This window comes from Hyla sarda, chromosome 6 (assembly GCF_029499605.1).
Source record: "Hyla sarda isolate aHylSar1 chromosome 6, aHylSar1.hap1, whole genome shotgun sequence".
NCBI classification, from domain to species: domain Eukaryota; kingdom Metazoa; phylum Chordata; class Amphibia; order Anura; family Hylidae; genus Hyla; species Hyla sarda.
This window is the reverse complement of record NC_079194.1, coordinates 139757349-139772982: the sequence shown is the minus strand read 5'-3', so window position 1 is coordinate 139772982 and position 15634 is coordinate 139757349. Positions and strand designations below refer to the sequence as shown.

Genomic DNA, 15634 nt, shown 5'->3' with positions numbered 1-15634 from the left:
GCCATGTGCACAGTGCAGCAGAATCCCATTGAAATCAATGGGACTCTGCTGTAGCGAAATTTACGAGCGAAATACTCCTGTCCAGAGCAGCATATGTTTGCTATGCGGATTTGCTTCTGCTCTGGACAGTTCCTGACATGGACAGAGGTGTCAGCAGAGAGCACTGTGGTCAGACTGAAAAGAAATTCAAAAAGAAAAGAACTTCCTCTGTAGTATAAAGCAGCTGATAAGTACTGGAAGGATTAAGATTTTTAAGTAGAAGATATTTACAAATTTGTTTAACTTTCTGGAGCTAGTTGATTTAAAAAAAAAAAAATTTCCACTGGAGTACCCCTTTAATCCAAGGTGTATAGGATCTTCGGATGGGTTGGAATAAAAAGACAGAAGGCAGATGACCCGGTTGATATTCATATAGAAAGAACTTGTAGTGTATACAGAGATGAGGAAATCCTATCGTCCGACGCCCAGGACAAGTAGTTCCGGGCGCCGGGCAGGTGAATTTTTCATACATTTAGCCCTGCATCGAGCAAGCAGGGCTGAACCGACTTCCCCCTTTATTTTTATAATGCCGGAGCTCAGGGTGTATGTAGCGGGCTCCTGACTAGTGCCCACTCCATACCCAGCAGCCCACAGCTGATTTCAGTAGCTGGGCTGGCGATCACAGCAGCCAGCTATTTGCTATTTACCTTTAGATCAGCGGCGTTGACAGCGGCGTCAAGGGGATCTTATAACCATCCCTGGTGGTCTAGTGGGGTGGATCGTCCCCCCGCAGTGCAATCGCAGGGGCGGTAATCCACTGTGGAGGTAGCCGGAGGGCTTACCTCTGCATCCATGGCTGCCCTGTGGATCTGCATTTGATTGAGCCTGCCTTGAGCAGGCTCAACCAAATGAACACAGATCAATAGAGTTCATGAGAACTACATTGATCTGTATGAGGAATCTAATGATTCCTCCTAATAAAGTGTATTTATAAATAAAAAAAGTTTTAACCCCTTGGGGACGAAGCCCATTTTGACCGTAAGGACGAGAGCATTTTTTTGCAAATCTGACCTCTATCACTTTATGCATTAATAATGCTGAGATGCTTTTACTTATAAATTTGATTCTGAGATTGTTTTTTGTGTGACATATTCTACTTTATGTTAGTGATACATTTTTGGTCGATACTTGCACCATTTCTTCGTGAAAAATTCCAAAATGTCAGGAAAAATTTGAAAATTTTGCATTTTTCTAACTTTGAAGCTCTCTGCTTGTAAGGAAAATGGATATATCAAATATATTATATATTAATTCACATGTACAATATGTCAACTTTAAGTTTGCATCATAAAGTTGACATGTTTTAACTTTTTGAAGACATTAGAGGGCTTCAAAGTATAGCAGCAATTTTCTAATTATTCATGAAAATTTCAAAAACTAAATTTTTCAGGGTCCTGTTCAGTTTTGAAGTGAATTTGATGGCCTTTATGTTGAAAATCCCCTATAATGGATCCCATTATGAAAATTGCACCCCTCACAGTATTCAAAATGACATTCAGAAAGTTTGATAACCGTTTAGGTGTTTCACAGGTAAAAAAAAAAAAAAACATGGCACACTATTTTGGAAACTACGCCCCTCAAGGAACGTAACAAGGAGTACAGTGAGCCTTAACACCCCACAGGTGATTGACGAACTTTCATTAAAGTCGGACATGAAAATGAAAAATTTGATTTTTAACACTAAAATGCTGGTGTTACCCCAAACTTTTCATTTTCACAAGGAGTAATAGGAGAAAATGCCTCCCAAAATTTGTAACCCCATTCCTCTCGAGTAAGGAAATACTTCATATGTGGATGTAAGGCGCTCTGTGGGTTCACTAGAGGGCTCAGAAGGGAAGGAGCAACAATGGGATTTTGGAGAGCGAGTTTTGCTAAAATGTTTTTTGGGGGCAATGTCGCATTTAGGTAGCCACCATGATGCCAGAACAGCAAACAAAAACAAAAAAACACATGGTACACTATTTGGGAAACTACGCCCCTCAAGGAACGTAACAAGGGGTAAAGTGAGCCTTTCCACCCCACAGGTTATTGACGAACTTTCATTAAAGTGGGACGTAAAAATAAAATAAAAATGCTGATGTTACCCTAAATTTTTCATTTTCACGAGGGGTAATAGGAGAAAAAGCCCCCAAAAATTTGTAACCCCATTTCTTCTGAGTATATGTGGATATAAAGTGTAATACAGGGTGCCACTGAGCTTTTGGAGAAATAATTTGGTTGGAATAGAAGTCGAGGGCCATGTGCGTTTTCAAAAAATTTGTCAGACACCTGTGGGGTGTAAATGCTCACTGCACCCCTTTTTACATTCTGTGAGGGTTGCAGTTTCCAAAATGGGGTCACATGTGTGTGACACTGTTCTGGCAGCATGGGGGCTTTGTAAACACACATGGCCTTTAATTCCAGCCTAATTCTCTCTCCAAAAGCCCAATGGCTCTCCTTCACTTCTGAGCCCCGTAGTGCGCCCGCAGAGCACTTTACATCCACATATGGGGTATTTCCTTATTCAGAAGAAATGGTGTTACAAAATTTGGGGGTCTTTTTTCCTATTACCCCTTGTGAAAATGAAAAATTTGGGGTAATACCAGCATTTCAGGGGAAAAAAACTAATTTTGAATTATCACGTCCAACTTTAACAAAAATTGGTCAAACACCTGTGGGGTGTTAAGGCTCACTATACCACTTATTACATTCCTTGAGGGGTGTAGTTTCCAAAATGGGTGTTTTCTTTTTTGCATTCATGTCAGAATCGCTGTAACTATTAGCTAACCCTCTGCAAATTACCAATTTAGGCATCAAATGTACATCAATCCTGAGCCCTTTAGGGGTCTTTTTCTCCTTTTACCTTTTGTGAAAATGAAACGTATGGGGCAACACCATCATGTTAGTGTAAAAAAAATGTTTTTACACTAACATGCTGGTGTAGCCCCCAGCCTTGAAATACGACAGGGCTCTGAAGTAAGAGAGCACCATGTGCATTTGAGGGATTTGCATAGGGGCAGACCTGGATACAAGCATGGCGTTTGCTTCCACCAAAAATACCCTAAGGCAGTGTTTCTCAAACAGGGTACCTCTAGCTGTTGCAAAACTTCCAGCATGCCAGGACAGTCAATGGCTGTCCAGCAATGCTGGGAGTTGTTGTTTTGCAACAGCTGGAGGCTCTGTTTAGGAAACAGTGCAGTACGAGACGTTTTTCATTTTTATTGGAGGGAGGGGGGAACCGTGTAAGGGTGTGTATATGTAGTGTTTTACTCTTTATTTAATGTAAGTGTAGTGTAGTGCTTTTAGGGTATATTCACACAGGCGGGGGTTCACAGTGAGTTTCCCGCTGGGAGTTTGAGCTGCGGTGGAAAATTTCACATGGGGGGGGGGGGCTGCACAAACCTCTCCAGCTGTTGCAAAACTACAAGTCCCAGAATGCACTGACAGACCTATATGCTGGGAGTTTTAGTTTTGCCTCTAGCTGTTGCAAAACTACAACTTCCAGCATGTATGGTCAGTGCATTCTGGGAGTTGTAGTTTTGCAACAGCTGGGGAAACACTGAGTTAGGAAACAGACTCTAGCTCAGTGTTTCCCAACCAATGTGCCTACAGCTGTTGCAAAACTATAACTTCCAGCATGCACTGACAGCCGAAAGGCATGCTAGGAGTTGTGGTTATGTAACAACTGGAGAAGAACAGTTTGGAGACCACTGTGTAGTGGCAGGGGGGGGGGGGGGAGTTGTTTGACTGTCTTTTTCAGTATGAAATACTGAAAATCTTCTAATGAAAGCAATTGCAAAACCTATTGGTTTTGCATGCTTTACAACATATCAAAAGTTTTTGTATCTGACGATGTTTTTTTGTTGGATCTGACGGGTATGCTTTTAGAAAAGATTTTATTTTATTTTAAAAGGGGGGGTTTCAAACTTTTATTAGGGAAGGGTTAATTCAAATCTCTTACTTATCTCTTATTATCACTTTTTTTTTGTCCCTATAGGGCACTATTACATGCAATCTGTAGATTGCATACTGATCAATGATATGCCATAGCATATCATTGATCAGTGTTGTCAGCGCTCCTTCACTACTGCCATGAATGGCTGCAGTAAAGGAGTGATATTGGATGGAACAGAGCATGGTAAGGGACCTCCGGCCGTCCTCTCAGCTGATTTCACCGCGGTGACCCCGATCATCATCCCTGAGCTAACCAGCAGTTAACTTCAGGACTTTTGATTGCGGCGTCTGTAAGGTTAATGATGGGCGATTGGTGATGTTCGGCATTAGCCACAGGTCGCGATATATTTTTATAAATCGGACATTTCCGCACAACACAAGGAGGCAGGTAAGGGGACCCTCCTCGTGTCCTACAGCTGTTCGGGATGCCGCGGTGGTCCCGAACAGCCCCCTGAGCTAGGCTGGGGTAGTTTAGTTTCACTTTAGATGTGGCGATCATTTTTGAATGTCGTGCCTAAAGGGTTAATAGAGCGCGGCACTGCGATCAGTGCCGCATGCTATTATCCGTTGTTAGAGGCCGTGGCCCCGCGTTATAGAAAGGAAAGGACCCAGGAGGAACAGGTATGCTCTTGGTCCTTAACAAGCTAAAGGAGCATCACATGCTTGAAACAATCTTATTTTTCCATAATTTTGAAAGGGTGCCAATAATTTTGTCCAGCCCATTTTTGGAGTTTGGTGTGACATTATGTCCAATTAGCTTTTTTTCCTCACTTTTTTGGTTTAGTTCCAATACACACAAAGGGAATAAACATGTGTATAGTAAAACATGTGTTACTGAAATCCTTTTTTGTGAGAAATACTTAATTTTCTTGAAAAATTTCAGGGGTGCCAACATTTACATCCATGACTGTATATACAGTGGGGATCAAAAGTTTGGGCTCCCCAGGTAAAAATTTGTATTAATGTGCATAAAGAAGCCAAGGAAAGTTGGAAAAATCTCCAAAAGGTATCAAATTACAGATTAGACATTCTTATAATATGTCAACAAAAGTTAGATTTTATTTCCATCATTTACACTTTCAAAATAACAGAAAACAAAAAAATGGCATCTGCAAAAGTTTGGGCACCTTGCAGAATTTATAGAATGCACTGCCCCCTTTGCAAAGCTGAGACCTGCCAGTGTCATGGATTGTTCTCAATCATCATCTGGGAAGACCAGGTGATGTCAATCTCAAAGGTTTTAAATGCCCAGACTCATCTGACCTTGCCCCAGCAATCAGCACCATGTGTTCTTCTAAGCAGTTGTCTAGAAATCTGAAACTGAAAATAGTTGACACAGTCACAAAGCTGGAGAAGGCTATAAGAATATAGCAAAACATTTTCAGATGTCAATAGCCTCTGTTTGGAATGTAATTAAGAAATGGCAGTCATCAGGAACAGTGGAAGTTAAAGAAAGACCTGGAAGACCAAGGAAAATATCAGACAGAACAGCTTGCAGGATTGTGAGAAAAATAATTCAAACCCCATGTTTGACTGCACAATCCCTCCAGAAAGATGGCAGACACTGGAGTTGTGGTACACTATTCCATTATAAAGAGGTACAAATATGGTCTTCATGGAAGAGTCATCAGAAGAAAACCTCTTCTACGTCCTCATCACAAAAATCAGCATTTGAACTTTGCAAATGAACATATAGACAAGCCTGATGCATTTTGGAAACAAGTTCTGTGGACCGATGTTAAAATTGAACTTTTTGGTCGAAATGAGCAAAGGTACGTTTGGAGAAGGGAAACAGAATTTAATTAAATGAACCTCTGTCCAACTGTTAAGCATGAGGGTGGATCAATCATGCTTTGGGGTTGTATTGCAGCCAGTGGCACAGGGAACATCTCACGAGTAGAAGGAAAAATGGATTCAATAAAATTTCAGCAAATTTTGGATGCTAACTTGATGCCATCTGTGAAAAAGCTGAAGTTAAAGACAGGATGGCTTCTACAAATGGATAATGATCCTAAACACACCTCGAAATACACGGGGAATTACATCAAGAGGCGTAAACTGAAGGTTTTGCCATGGCCTTCACATTCTCCTGACCTCAACATAATTGAAAATCTATGGATAGACCTTAAAGACCTTAAAAGAGCAGTGCGTGACAGACAGCCCAGAAATCTCAAAGAACTGGAAGACTTTTGTAAGGAAAAATGGGCAAAGATACCTCAAACAAGAATTGAAAGGCTCTTGGCTGGCTACAAAAAGGAGATTTTTTAACACTTACAGTAAAATCTCTTTCTCGAAGGACCCATTGGGGGACACAGACCGTGGGTGTATCTTGCTGTCTCTAGGAGGTGTGACACTACGGTAATAAAAAAAAAGTCAGCTCCTCCCAGTAGGATATACCCGCCTTCAGGCTCTGAGCTAGTCAGTTTAAGTCCCAGAGCAATGGGAAGAGACCAATAGGTCAAGGAAAAAACCCCAAACTGTCCGAGAACCAGAAGAAAAAAACATAACTGAACACACCCTTGGACAGAGAACCAAAGGAAAAACCCAAAAAGGGCAGGAGCTGTGTCCCCCAATGGATCCTTCGAGAAAGAGATTTTACAGTAAGCGTTAAAAAATCTCCTTTTCTCTATCGGCTCCATTGGGGGACACAGACTGTGGGACGTACCAAAGCCGTCCCTTGGGTGGGCAGATAAGTAATCAGGCAGACGGCCAATCCACTGCCGCCTGCAACACTTTACGCCCCAGACTAGCATCAGCCAATGCGAAAGTATGAACCCGGCAAAACCTCGAGAAAGTGTGCAAAGACGACCAGGTAGTCGCCTTGCAAATCTGCAAGGCCCAGGCTCTATTCTGGAGAGCCCAGGATGCCCCAACAGAACGTGTGGAATGAGCCACAACCCTGAAAGGAGGAATCTTCCCCTTACAGCGATAGGCTTCCGAAATGGCAGACCGAATCCACCTAGAAATGGTGGCCTTGGAAGCAGGTTGTCCCTTGTGACGACCTTCCGTAAGGACGAAAAAGGAATCACACTGACGAAACAAAGAAGTGATGGAGAGATAAGACCGAACAGCCCGAACTACCAATTCAGACACCCTATGGATGGAGGCGATAGCCACAAGAAACGCCACTTTCCAAGAAAGGAGGTGGAGAGACACCTCTCTAAGGGGCTCAAAGGGTGCACCCTGTAGGGCACTCAGAACCAAATTCAAGTCCCAAGGAGGAGAGGGTGACCGATAAGGAGGAACAGCGTGTGCCACTCCTTGCAGGAAGGTCCGGACATGAGGATTAGAAGCCAGGGGCCGCTGGAAGAGAACAGTAAGGGCCGAAACCTGACCTTTAAGGGAACTGAGACAACCCCAGTTCCAACCCCGACTGCAAAAAGGAGAGAAGACGGGCAACAGGGAAGGTCACCGGGGAGAATTCCTGAGCTTCACATCAACGAAAATAAGACCGCCAAGTACGGTGGTAAATTCTTGCGGAGGAGGGCTTACGAGCCTTGATCATGGTGCGAATGACTTGGGAAGAGAACCCGCAGGCCCTCAAAACCGCGGTCTCAACCGCCACGCCGTCAAATCCAGCGACTGTAAATTGGGGTGGCAAAGAGGACCCTGAGAGAGAAGATCCGGGGGGAGCGGAAGGCGCAGAGGAGCGTCGTCTAGGAGCCTGACTACGTCGGCGTACCACGACCTTCGGGGCCAATCTGGAGCTACCAGAATGGCGGGGACGTCCTCTGCCTTGAGCTTCCTCAGCACCCTGGGAAGGAGTGGAAGAGGAGGAAACAGATAAGGTAGGGCGAACCCCGCCCAAGGAATCACTAGGGCGTCCACGGCCAAAGCCTGAGGGTCCCGGGACTTGGACACAAACGGAAGGATTTTCCGATTGTGCCGGGACGCGAAGAGGTCCACGTCCGGAACGCCCCCAGAGGTCGCAGAGCTGCGTGAAGACCTCCGGATGAAGAGACCACTCGCCGGGGTCGGGGGAGGACCGACTGAGGAAGTCCGCTTCCCAGTTGAGCACTCCCGGAATGTGGATCGCCGAAATGGCCGGAACCTTGCTCTCCGCCCAGGAGAGAATTTTGGTTACCTCGGCCATGGCTGCCGAGCTGCGAGTGCCTCCCTGTCAATTTATGTACGCCACGGCTGTGGCGTTGTCCGACTGAACGCGGACAGGACGGGACTGAAGACGGGGCTCCCAATGAAGAAGACAAAGAAGAATTGCCCGTAATTCCAATATGTTTATCGGAAGAAGGGTCTCCTGGGGAGACCAGAGTCCTTGAACCGTCCAATCCCTGAACACGCCGCCCCAGTCATAACAAACTGCCAATGAAGGGGAAGAAATGACCGACCTTGGAGAAGAAGGGGGGAGCGGAGCCACCAGAGCAGGGACTGAAGGGCCCTGAGAGGGAGAACAATCTGACGATCAAGGGACAGAGGAGATCTGTTCCATTGAGAGAGAATCGCCAGTTGGAGGGGGCGATAATGAAACTGGGCAAAGGGTATGGCCTCCATAGTTGCCACCATCCGACCCAGAACTTCCATACAAGTGCGGATGGAGACTGATACCTGAGTCCGCAGGGAGCCGACCCCCTCCCGGAGCGCCAGATGTTTGTGCGGCGGAAGACAAATTCGGGCAGAGGCCGTGTCGAATCGAAGCCACAGAAAGGTTAGAGACTGGGTAGACCGGAGGACAGACTTGTCCCGGTTGACCAGCCACCCGAAGCGAGTCAGAGTGTGGAGGGTGACGTCCAGATTCTCCAGAGTCTGGTTTCTGGTTGGAACCTTGATGAGAAGGTCGTCCAGATAGGGTATCACCGAGATCCCCTTGGACCGTAACAGGCCCATCACTGGCACAAGGATCTTTGTAAAGACCCGAGGAGCCGTGGCTAGACCGAAGGGGAGGGCAACAAATTGAAAGTGCCCCTCCGGAACCGCAAAATGGAGGTACCGATGATGGCCCAGAAATATTGGCACATTTGATGTCCACCGATGAAAGGAACTCCCCCTGTTCCAGGGATGCCACCACCGAGCAGAGAGATTCCATCCGGAAGTGGAGGATGAGAAGATGACGGTTGATACGCTTGAGGTCCTTCTTGGGGACCACAAAGAGATTTGAATAGAAACCCCGAAAACGTTCCCCTGGAGGCACGGGGGCGATCACCCCCTGGAGAAGCAGAGACTGGAGAGCTGCATGGAATTGCTTCGCCAGGGGAGGAGACCGGGGGGCCCGGGATCGAAAAAAGCGATCCCTCGGAAGGGAGGCGAATTCGATTCGGTAACCGTTGGACACCACGTGACCCAAGAGTCCTGAATGTGTGAGGTCCAGATGTCTCGGAAAAACAAGATACGACCTCCCACCCGCAAAGAAACCGCGGGTGGAGGCCTCACTTCATGCAGAAGTGGGTTTGCGGTTGCCCGATTTGGGCGCAAAACGGCCAGAGCGGTTGGAGTCTGACTTCCAAGATGGGCGTGCCTGGAACGAGGGAACCTTCTTGTCCCGCGAGGGCGCCTGTCCGGACCCCTTAGTGGGGCCAGAGGTCCGAAAGGACCGAAAGGAAAAGGACTTCCTTTGGGAAGTAGGGCGGGCCTTATTTTGAGGTAACAAGGAACTCTTACCTCCCGTTGCCTCAGAGATAATCTCATCAAGGCATTTTCCAAAAAGACGGCCACCCGTAAAGGGAAGCTCAGTGAGAGACCTTTTGGAAGCGGCATCCGCATTCCAAGCTTTAAGCCACATAGAGCGGCGGAGGGCTGCTAGGTGACCCACAGCAAAGGCAGAACAACGCGCTGACTGCATGGAAGCTGCGCATAGAAAGTCCCCAGCCTTGGGGCATTGGAGAGCCAAAGTAGATAGGTCCTCTGGGGAGGATCCCGCTAAGATATCCTGATGGAGCTGTTGGCACCTCTCCGACAGGGCCTTGGAGACCCATGTCGAGGCGAAGATGGGAATAAGAGAAGAGCCAGCTGCTTCAGAAGCGAACTTCTCTAAAGATTCCACCTTCTTGTCCGCGGGATCCTTGAAGGCAGCGGCATCTGCCAGAGGCAGTGTAGTCACCTTAGAGATCCGGGAGATTGGTAGATCCACTGAGGGAGGGGAAGCCACCTTAGGGACAAAGTCCTTGTCAAATGGATAACACTCTTGAATTGTCTTGACTCCCGGGAATCTCTTGTCTGGATGTTTCCATTCGGATTCCAGAATGTCGTCAAAGTCAGCATGAGAGCTGAACCTTTGAGGTGCTGGCTTAGTACGATGAAAGGATACTCCTGGATTGACATCCGAGGAGTCCGAGCGGTCCTCTGGGTCAGATGCCGGTTCGGAAGCCTCGTCCACTAGTTCACCAGGGGAATGGGAGTGAGTAGAGGCAGTCCTGGAGGGGGGCAATCCAGACCGGATACGCAGCTCTGGCGTGGCAGAGCGGCGACTCCGAGTACGTCCTCTGGAAGAGCGATGTTTGTGCCCAGATGATAGGGGGGCGGGACCCACCAAGGGGAACGCCCACGTCTATCCGAAGACTCAATGGAAGAGTCCAACTAAGCACCCCTAGCACGCTTGTGAGAGCGTGAAGTACGAGGAGACGAAGAGCTGGCCCTCTCAGAGGTCCTGTGCCGGGAAGACCCCTTCAAGGCGGACACCATTTCCCGGAAGGCCTCAGCCACCGAACGGGAGACTTGGGTCAAGTCAGCCATATACTGGGTCAGGGAATAAACCCAAGCCGGAGGGGCGGCTGAACCCACGGGGACCGAAGGGGCATCAGGGGGCGCCAGGGGGTCTGGGGGAGCAGGCAGAGCAAGCGGGCTCAGCGGAGCCAGGCATCTTGGTATGAAAGTGCTTACAGGTATAGTAAGTCACCAAACTCCCAGGTTTCTGATTAGAGGGTGGAACAGCCCTGGGTACGGACATAATGGGGTAAAAAAGAAGACAAGCACTTTCTCACCCAGATCTGTGTCCCCTGTAAGCTGCAGTGAGGAGGACTAGCTCTGTGCAGCCAGAGAGACCGAACAAGCCAGCCAATAGGGAGGGAGGGGCGTGCCTGAACCAAGGCAGCCAGTAACCGACTCCTACCCAAGAAAATCGCGCCCACAGCGCTGATAGGACGCTGCTTCGCACCTCTGAGAGCTCCCAGACCAGTGGGCGGAGCCCCAGACGGCCGAAGAAGAACTGTCATGGCGCCCGCTCCTTGTCCCAGAACGCCGGCAGCGGCTGCCGGCAAAAGTAAGCCGGCGCAGAGGCGCCCGGCTCGTAACAGCGCCGCGGCTTGCAGCCGCGAATAAGGCGCAAGCATAAGAAGGAAGCCGGCGCTGAAAGCACCCGACCCGAAGCAGCGCTGCGGCTGACAGCCGCATATAAGGCGCTGAGTAGTGCACCAACACACACACATATTAAAGAGCTTTATACCACACACACACATATTAAAGAGCTTTATACCACATAAAAATATGCCCCCTCATGTCGCTGCTCCCCCAGCATAAGTGCAGCCCCTGAAAATCAAGCCCCATACACTGAAGGTGGGACAAAACAGGGGGTCTCCAGAGGTTGCGAGTCCATACCTATGGGGAAAAGGGGAAAGTACTTACCTCAGTCAGAAGAACTTACCTAATGGAGTCTTCAGTGAAGTCTTCAGTCAGCTTTGTTGTACCTGCATCACGCCTGGCTGCTATGCGCGAGCGAGGCGAGCAGAGAAAAAAGGGGGACCCGGACCCATGAGGTACCACCCAGACGCTGACCGTTGGCGAGAGGGGGTTACGCAATGTCTGTGCCCCCCTTACTCGCAATGGGGAAACAGTGAACCGCAGTTCCTGAGTCCCCACCTGAAAACGGAAAAGAAAGGGAATAAAAAATTAACACGTCCCTATACTAGGAAAATAAAAAATCAGAAGACCTGGACTGGAGAATCCAGCCCATGTCCACCTCCTTCAGACACTAAGCTTAAACTGACTAGCTCAGAGCCTTAAGGCGGGTATATCCTGCTGGGAGGAGCTGACTTTTTTATCACCATAGTGTCACACCTCCTAGAGACAGCAAGATACACCCACGGTCTGTGTCCCCCAATGGAGCCGATAGAGAAAACCGTTTACAAGCTGTGATACTTGCCAAAGGGGGCAGTACAAGATATTAACTCTGCAGGGTGCCCAAACTTTTGCAGACGCCATTTTTTTGTTTTCTGTTATTTTGAAAGTGTAAATGATGGAAATAAAATCTAACTTTTTTTGACATATTATAAGAATGTCTAATCTGTAATTTGATGCCTTTTGGAGATTTTTCCATCTTTCCTTGGCTTCTTTATGCACATTAATACTAATTTTTACCTGGGGTGCCCAAACTTTTGATCCCCACTGTGTATATATAATATACATTGGTTAGAAAATCGGTATATTTTTGTCCCTACAGCTACTGCCTGTGTGTCTCTGTGAGGAGTCCAAATACAGGAATTGTGGGTGGACAAACAGGGCTCTGTACACTGAGGACAAGCAGGGCTCTGTACACTCAGGACAAGCAGGGCTCTGTACACTGAGGACAATCAGGGCTCTGTACACTTAGGACAAGCAGGACTGTGTACACTGAGGACAAGCAGGGCTCTGTGTAGTGAAGACAAGAAGGTCTTGGCAACCAGGAAGAGGATTGCGGCTGACGCCGGAGCGGGTTACCAGAGGCACTGGGGGGAGCGACGGCAGGTATGTACCTCTTTATTTTTTTTACTACCGGCAGTATGAATGACAATTTTAACTTTCTGGAGTACACCTTTAAAGTGTTATTAGAACATTCTTGGTTGTCTGTGGCAGTAAAAGGGTTAATAGTAACATCTCTATTGCCTAGGGCAGTTACATAGTTACATAGTTACATAGTTACATAGTTAGTATGGTTGAAAAAAGACATACGTCCATCAAGTCCAACCAGGGGATTGAAGGGAAGGATGTAAGGGGATAAGGGAAAGGGATGTAGTTTTATAATTCTGCATAAGCATTAATGTTATTTTGTTCCAGGAATGTATCTAACCCTGCTTTAAAGCTGTTAATTGTTCCTGCTGTGACCAGTTCCTGAGGTAGACCGTTCCATAAATTCACAGTCCTCACGGTAAAGAAGGCGTGCCGCCCCTTTAGACTAAACCTTTTCTTCTCCAGACGGAGGGAGTGCCCCCTCGTCCTTTGGGGGGGTTTAACCTGGAACAGTTTTTCTCCATATTTTTTGTATGGGCCATTTATATACTTATATACGTTTATCATATCCCCCCTTAAACGTCTCTTCTCAAGACTAAACAATTGTAACTCCTTTAATCGCTCCTCATAGCTAAGATGTTCCATGCCCCATATTAGTTTAGTCGCGCGTCTCTGCACCCTTTCCAACTCCGCAGTGTCCCTTTTATGAACAGGCGACCAAAACTGAACAGCATATTCCAGGTGAGGCCGTACCAATGCTTTATAAAGGGGGAGTATTATGTCCCTGCCCCTCGAGTCCATGCCTCTTTTTATACATGACAATATCCTGCCGGCTTTGGAAGCAGCAGCCTGACATTGCATGCTATTTTGTAGTCTGTGATCTACAAGTACACCCAGATCCTTCTCTACCAGTGACTCTGCCAGTTTAATCCCCCCTAAGACATACGACGCATGCAGGTTATTAGTACCCAGATGCATAACTTTACATTTATCCACATTGAACCTCATTTGCCAAGTGGATGCCCAGACACTTAGTCTATCCAAGTCATCTTGTAACTTATGCACATCCTCTATAGACTGTACTGTGCTACAAAGCTTGGTGTCATCTGCAAAGATAGAAACAGAGCTGTTAATACCATCCTCTATATCATTGATAAATAAATTAAACAGCAGCGGGCCCAGTACTGAACCTTGGGGTACACCACTAATAACCGGGGACCAATCAGAGTACAAATCATTTACCACCACTCTCTGGGTACGATCTATGAGCCAGTGTTCAATCCAGTTACAAACTAAAGTTTCCAAGCCCAAGGACCTTAACTTACCTGTCAGACGTCTATGAGGGACAGTATCAAACGCTTTGGCAAAATCCAGAAACACTATAAAACAGTCAATGCAACATGAAACATGAAACCCTGTGGTGTTGGCCATTGAAGCATTTAAAGGGGTAGTCTAGGCATACCACATGTTTTAGAATGGCGTAGAGGTGCTTTGCAAATAAGAAAGAAAGCATACTCACCTGCCCTGATCCCCTGTACCTAATGGATCCAGGTCACCCATTGCTCTCACCAGCTTCCCATTTTCTGTAATCTTTTGTTGTATTTTGGCCCCCCAAATCCCTGTTGGAAATCCCCTTCACTTCTAACTAGAAGCTTTGAGCTCTGCTATTTCAGATCTATGTGAGCCTGCGGCGTGTCACAGAGCCTCTCTGCTGAGAGCCCTGCTTGTCCTCATTGCACAGAGCCCTGCTTGTCCTCAGTGTACAGAGCCCTGCTTGTCCTCAGTGTACAGAGCCCTGCTTGTCCTCAGTGTGCAGAGCCCTGCTTGTCCTCAGTGTACAGAGCCCTGCTTGTCCCCACTGAACAGAGCCCTGCTTGTCCTCAGTGTACAGAGCCCTGCTTGTCCTCAGTGTACAGAGCTCTGCTTGTCCTCAGTGTAGAGCCCTGCTTGTCCTCAGTGTACAGAGCCCTGATTGTCCTCAGTGTACAGAGCTCTGCTTGTCCTCAGTGTACAGAGCTCTGCTTGTCCTCAGTGTACAGAGCTCTGCTTGTCCTCAGCGTACAGAGCCCTGCTTGTCCTCACTGTACAGAGCCCTGCTTGTCCTCAGTGTACAGAGCCCTGCTTGTCCTCAGTGTGCAGAGCCCTGCTTGTCCTCAGTGTACAGAGCCCTGCTTGTCCCCACTGAACAGAGCCCTGCTTGTCCTCAGTGTACAGAGCCCTGCTTGTCCTCAGTGTACAAAGCTCTGCTTGTCCTCAGTGTACAGAGCTCTGCTTGTCCTCAGTGTACAGAGCCCTGCTTGTCCTCACTGTACAGAGCCCTACTTGTCCTCAGCGTACAGAGCCCTGCTTGTCCTCACTGTACAGAGACCTTGATACTCAGTGGGTCCCAGTTGCTATCAGCAGCCAGGAGCCATGGCTAATGCCAGACATCGACAATCAAGCTGATGTGCAGCATTCACCCTTTAGGCGCTGTGATTACAGGTGATTTTGGTGTCTAAAATGGTAACCACTCTCTGGTAGCTAAGTGGAGCTGATCGAGACACCTGCCTCATCAGATCGGCTGCTGGAAGCCATGGCAGCCTGGAGCAATGAAGTGCCGATAACACTGATCAATACTGTTCTACAGAGTAGCATTCTTCAGTGTTTGTAATCTAAAAATTGCAAGTAATAGTCTGCTGTGGGGACTAAAAAAAGAGTGAAAAAAATGTTAAAAAGAAAAATGTATAAACTTGAATGAAACCATTCCCTATTAAAAGTTTGAATCACCCCTCTTTTCCCATTTTTTTTTTTAAATAAAATTATGTAAACAAAATGAGATGTGGTGGACTCCAGGTTAGGGAAGACAGAGTGACGTGAGCTGAGGGAGGAATGGCGGACCCCTGGTCAGGAAAGACACAGTGACGTAAGCGTTGTGAGGTGTGGCGGACCCTGAAAATCAACAAATTTATGTTATTAAAGCTACAGTATAGAGGCAAAGGTATAGCAGTAATATACATCTACACTGCTTGTG

At 47.3% G+C, this 15634-nt stretch overlaps 1 long non-coding RNA gene across 1 annotated transcript in view; it reads right to left on the bottom strand.

The window, feature by feature from the left end:
* LOC130276218 (uncharacterized) overlaps positions 1-15634 on the bottom strand; it is a 68228-nt gene that overhangs the window by 36440 nt on the left and 16154 nt on the right. The window lies entirely within an intron of this gene.